Source organism: Sciurus vulgaris, assembly GCF_902686455.1.
Source record: "Sciurus vulgaris genome assembly, chromosome: 17".
NCBI classification, from domain to species: domain Eukaryota; kingdom Metazoa; phylum Chordata; class Mammalia; order Rodentia; family Sciuridae; genus Sciurus; species Sciurus vulgaris.
In genome coordinates, this window is record NC_136478.1 from 45,760,016 (window position 1) to 45,767,019 (window position 7,004).

Here is a 7,004-nt window from a genome sequence, read left to right on the forward strand (position 1 = left end):
TCCACGGGGTGATCCAAGATGGTGGACTAGAGGGTGACTGCATCTCCAGTCACTCCAGAACCCAGGATTCAAGAAGGGGAGGCATTGAGAGACTCGGACTAAAATAGAACCACAGGGTGAGTCTCCCCCACCCGGTGAAGCTCAGCTGGGTGGCAGGCCCAGATTTGGGTGGCTTATTAGAGTAGGGCAGGGCAGATAGAGTCTCCCCCAGGCAGCCCTGAGCACTCTGGCGGTGGGCTTCTCCCACAGGGCCAGATTCTCCAGCTTCACGGAGCAGGCCCCCCAGTGAGAGCCTTTCTGCACAGAACCAGCGTGGCCAGCTCTGGCCCGACCGCAGGTTGCTTAAGAGACCAGGACAGGGCAGCCAGGGACTTCCCCAAGCAGCCCACCTCCCTCTGGCAGGAAGCACCTTTCTAGGCTAGCTTCTCGGAGCAGACTGCCCAGTGACAGCCTTTCTACACAGAGCCAGCCACAAGTCCCCAAGCCAGCGGAGACCTCCGACCCGCAAGCAGCCTCTGGGACCAGGGTAGGGCAGCCAGAGACCTCTCCAGGTCTCTCTCCCTGGAACCAGTAGCAGGCTAGGGGCAGCGTTCTTTGGAAGCACTGCATTATCAAGTTACTCCAAGACTTCAGGCTACTTAAGGCTGGGAGGTGATACACTGGAAATCTACAGGGACACTATAAGCCAATAGAGGAAATCTGCAATATCTCAGAGTCCCACTGACATCTGACCAATATGAGAAAACAAGGGAAGAAAATGTCCCAAACAAACCCAGATACTATATCAATAAAACCCAATGACAGCACAGCAGAAGAAATGTCAGAAAGGGAGTTCAGAATGTACATAATTAAAACAATCAGGGAAGCAAACGAGATGAAAGAGCAAATGCAGGCATTAAATGATCGCACCAATCAACAGTTAAAAGAGCAAATACGGGAAGCAAAAGATCATTTCAATAAAGAGTTAGAGATACTGAAAAAAACAAACAGAAATCCTTGAAATGAAGGAAACAATAAACCAAGTTAAAAACTCCATAGAAAGCAAAACCAATAAGATAGAACACCTGGAAGACAGAACCTCAGATATTGAAGACAAAATATTTAATCTTAAAAACAAAGTTGACCAAACAGAAAAGATGGTAAGAAATCATGAACAGAATCTACAAGAATTATGGGATATCATGAAAAGGCCAAATTTAAGAATTATTGGGATTGAGGAAGGCTTAGAGAAAAAAACCAAAGGAATGAACAATCTATTCAATGAAATAATAGCAGAAAATTTCCCAAATCTGAAGAATGAAATGGAAAACCAGGTACAAGAGGCTTATAGGACTCCAAATATACAAAATTACAACAGATCCACACCAAGGCACATTATTATGAAAATACCTAACATGCAAAATAAAGACAGAATTTTAAAGGCCATGAGAGAAAAGAATCAGATTACATTCAGGGGGAAACCAATAAGAATATCAGCAGATTTTTCAACCCAGACCCTAAAAGCTAGAAGGGCCTGGAACAACATTTACCAAGCCTTGAAAGAAAACGGATGCCAACCAAGAATCTTATACCCAGCAAAACTTACTTTCAGATTTGACGCTGAGATAAGATCCTTCCATGATAAACAAAAGCTAAAGGAATTTACAAAAAGAAAGCCGGCATTACAGAACATTCTCACAAAATATTCCATGAGGAAGAGATGAAAAACAACAATGCAAATCAGCAACAGGAGGAACTAGCCTAAAGGAATAGCCAAATAAAGGAGAAACCAAATCATGTCAAAAAACAAAAATGAGTCAAATGACTGGGAATACAAATCATATCACAATAATAACCCTGAATGTTAATGGCCTGAACTCATCAATCAAAAGACATAGACTGGCAGATTGGATTAAAAAGAAAAATCCAACAATATGCTGCCTGCAAGAGACTCATCTCATAGAAAGAGATACCCATAGACTAAAGGTGAAAGGATAGGAAAAAACATACCATGCACACGGACACAGCAAAAAAGCTGGAGTATTCATTCTCATTTAAGATAATGTGGACTTCAAGCCAAAACTAGTCAGAAGGGATAAAGAAGGACATTACATACCGCTTAAGGGAAGCATAAATCAGCAAGACATAACAATCATAAATATCTATGCCCCGAACATTGGTTCATCCATGTATGTCAAACAAATCCTTCTCAATTCCAGAAATCAAATAGACCACAACACAATAATACTAGGCGATTTTAACACACCTCTCTCACTGCTGGATAGATTGTCGAAACAAAAATTGAATAAAGAAACCATAGATCTCAATAACACAATCAACAGTTTAGACTTAACCGACTTATATAGAATATACCATCCAACAAAGAACGAATACACTTTCTTCTCAGCAGCACGTGGATCCTTCTCTAAAATAGACCATGTTTTATGCCACAAAGCTACCGTTAGCAAATACAAGAAGATAACCTTGTACTCTATCAGATCATAATGTATTGAAATTAGAAATAAATGACAGAATAAAAAACAGAAACTTCTCCAATACTTGGAGATTAAATAATACACTATTATATGATGAATGGATAACAGAAGACATCAGGAGGGAAATTAAAAAATTCTTAGAAGTAAACGAGAACAAAGACACATCATATCAAAATCTCTGGGACACTATGAAAGCAGTACTTAGAGGAAGATTTATTTCATGGGGCGCATTCAACAAAAGAAGTAGAAATCAACAAATAAAGGACTTAACACTACAGTTCAAAGCCCTAGAAAAAGAAGAGCAGACCAACACCAAAAGTAGTAGAAGACAGGAAATAGTTAAAATCAGAGCCGAAATCAACAAAAGTGAAAAAAAAAAAAAATCGGAAAAATTAACAAAATAAATAGTTGGTTCTTGGAAAAAATAAACAAAATTGATAAACCCTTAGCCACTAACAAAGAGAAAGAGGGAGAAAACTCAAATTACTAAAATTTGGAATGAACAAGGAAATATCACAACAGACACGAGTGAAATACAAAACATAATTAGAAGCTATTTTGAAAATCTATACTCCAACAAAACCGAAAACCTCAAAGACATCAACAAGTTTCTAGAGCCATATGAATTACCTAAACTGAACGAGGAGGACATATACAACTTAAATAAATCAATTTCAAGCAATGAAATAGAAGAGGTCATCAAAAGCCTACCAACAAAAGTCCGGGACCAGATGGGTTCTCAGCCGAGTTCTACAAAACCTTTAAAGAAGAGCTCATTCCAATACTCCTCAAAGTATTCCATGAAATAGAAGAGGAGGGAACCCTCCCAAACTCATTCTATGAAGCCAATATCACCCTGATACCTAAACCAACAGAGACTCATCAAGGAAAGAAAATTTCAGACCAATATCCTTAATGAACATCAACGCAAAAATTCTCAACAAAATTTTAGCAAATCACATACAAAAATATATTAAAAAGATAGTGCACACGATCAAGTGGGTTTTATCCGAGGGATGCAAGGTTGGTTCAACATCCGGAAATTAATAAATGTCATTCACCATATCAACAGACTAAAAGTTAAGAATCACATGATTATTTCAATAGATGCAGAAAAAGCATTCGATAAAATACAGCATCCCTTCATCATTCCTCAAAACACTAGAGAAAACTGGGGTAGCGGGAACATTCCTTAACATTGTGAAGGCCATCTACGCTAAGCCCATGGCCAATATCATTCTAAATGGTGAAAAACTGAAAGCATTCCCCCTAAAAACTGGAACAAGGCAGGGATGCCCTCTTTCACCACTTCTATTCAACATCGTTTTTGAGACTCTAGCCAGAGCAATTAGACAAATCAAAGAAATTAAAGGGATACAAATTGGAAAAGAAGAACTCAAACTATCCCTGTTCACTGAAGACATGATTATATATATTTAGAGGAACCTGGCAATTCCACCAGAAAATTCTTAGAACTCATAAGTGAATTCAGTAAAGTAGCAGGTTACAAGATCAATGCTCATAAATCCAATGCATTTTTATACATAAGTGATGAATCTTCAGAAAGAGAAAGTAGGAAAACTACCCCATTCACAATAGCATCGAAAAAAGTAAAATACTTGGGAATCAATCTCACAAAAGAGGTGAAAGACCTCTACAATGAGAACTACAGAACACTAAAGAAAGAAATTAAAGAAAACCTTAGAAGACGGAAAGATCTCCCATGTTCATGGATAGGCAGAATTAATATTGTCAAAATGGCCATACTACCAAAAGTGCTATACAGATTCAGTGCAATTCCAATTAAAATCCCAATGATGTACCTTACAGAAATAGAGCAAGCAATCATTAAATTCATCTGGAAGAATAAGAAACCCAGAATAGCTAAAGCAATCCTCAGTAGAAAGAGCGAAGCAGTGGGTATCGCAATACCAGATCTTCAACTCTATTACAAAGCAATAGTAACAAAAACGGCATGGTATTGGTACCAAAATAGACAGGTAGATAAATGTTACAGAACAGAGGACATAGACACAAACCCAAATAAATACAATTTTCTCATACTAGACAAAGGTGCCAAAAAATATGCAATGGAGAAAAGATAGCCTCTTCAACAAATGGTGCTGGGAAAACTGGAAAACCATATGCAACAGAATGAAATTAAACCCCTGTCTCTCACTCTGCACAAAACTCAACTCACAATGGATCAAGGACCTTGGAATCAGACCAGAGACCGTGCATCTTAGAGAAGAAAAAGTAGGTCCAAACCTTCAACTTGTTGGCTTAGGAGCAGACTTCCTTAACAGGACTCACATAGCACAAGAAATAAAAGCAAGAATCAACAACTGGGATAGATTCAAACTAAAAAGCTTTCTCTCAGCAAAGGAAACTATCAGCAATGTGAAGAGAGAGCCTACAGAGTGGGAAAAAATCTTTGCCACTCATACTTCAGATAGAGCGCTAATTTCCAGAATCTATAAAGAACTCAAAAAACTCTACACCAAGAATACAAATAATCCAATCAACAAATGGGCTAAGGAAGTGAACAGACACTTCACAGAAGAAGATGTACAAACAATCAACAGATATATGAAAAAATGTTCAACATCTCTAGTAATAAGAGAAATGCAAATCAAAGCTACCCTAAGATTTCATCTCACCCCAATTAGAATGGTGATTATCAAGAACTCAAGGAACAATAGGTGTTGGCGAGGTTGTGGGGAAAAAGGTACACTCATACATTGCTGGTGGGGTTGAAAATTAGTGCAGCCACTCTGGAAAGCACTATGGAGATTCCTCAGAAAGCTTGGACTGGAACCACCATTTGACCCAGCTATCCCTCTCCTTGGCCTATACCCAAAGGGCTTAAAATCGGCATATTACAGAGATACAGCCACATCAATGTTCATAGCTGCTCAATTCACCATAGCCAGATTGTTGAACCAACCTAGATGCCCTTCAGTTGATGAATGGATAAAGAAACTGTGGCATATATATATATATATATATATATACACACAATGGAATATTACTCCACCATGAAGAATGATATAATTATGGCATTTGCAGGCAAATGGATGAAATTGGAGGATATCATGCTAAGTGAGATAAGCCAATCTCAAAAAACTAAAGGACGAATGATCTCGCTGATAAGCAGATGAGGACATATAATGGGGGATAGGAGGGGCTAGCGTTATGGTTAGGGTTAGGGATAAGGAGGGTGGTAAGAATGGAGGAAGGAAGGACTGTATAGAGGGAAAAGAGGGGTTGGAGGGGTGGGGGGATGGGAAAAAATAACAATGAATCAAACAACATTGCCCTATGTAAATTTATGATGTTTAATAAAAAAAATGGAAAAGAAAAAAAAAAGTATGGTTACTATAAAAAAAAAGAAAGAAAAACTTATAAATGTTGACCAGAATGTGGAAAAGAAAAAAAAAGAAAAAAAAATCCTATGAGACCATCAAAGTTGGCGAGTGGGTGTACTATATATTACTTGTCATTTACAAATGTTGGATATGGAAAATTTAAACAAATCTTATACATTGGGGAATTCATATTTGATAGGAGCTATTTAAGTGAAATGACTGTAAGAATGACTTTAGCCATAGCTCTTAATATAATGTCAAATAATTCAGATCAACAAAGTAAAGAATGGATGCTGTTTAATTAAATTTGACTATCTGATTAAGAGAACCTAGTTAAATTACCTGTTCAAATGTATACTTCCCAGTTTTGCAAAAATGAAATGGCCCTAAATGACTTTCTGTGGATGATGCAGAGGATCAAGGCTGTCTTCAAACAGTTCTATACAGAGTCAGTTCTCATGAAGTCCCCCAAACAAAGGTACAGAGGATAAAAGATATGGAATACAACAGAGATAAATGCACTCATATCTTCTAGGAGGTATTTTTTAAAGAAAGTCTTATTGAATCTTTATATTTAAGCTGCTCTCCTTAGAAAATTTTGGCCCAGAAGTTTCTATTTTGTCATGAAACAGCATTAGACTATATTCCAGAATCCTGCTTGAAGATTTCTTTTGAAGTTGGTGGATTTTTGACATTAATTTTCAGGAATTTTCACTTTATGAATACTATAAATATGAAAGAATTTTTTTTTGTGTGTGTGGTACCAGGGATCAAACTCAGGGCCTTCTGCTTGTGAAGCAAGCACTCTACCAGCTGAGCTATCTCCCCAGTCCAAGAACTTTTCATGTAATTGATCTATTGCTATATGTGGGCAGCTCTGAGGCACAAACATGATTTTAGAATCCAAGTCTACTTACTCGTGTGTGTGTGTGTGTGTGTGTGTATATATATATATATATATATGTGTGTATATATATATATATGTGTGTATATATATATGTGTGTATATATATATATATATATACATGATTTTGCTGATTCATACTTTGTAAACCCAAATGCAAAATCATAAGAAATGTGCAAGGATAATTATTCATTCATTTACTTTAATTGTCTCAGCAAAAGAAAGAGTATGTAAGCACTGGGTTGGGGGTATCTGTGA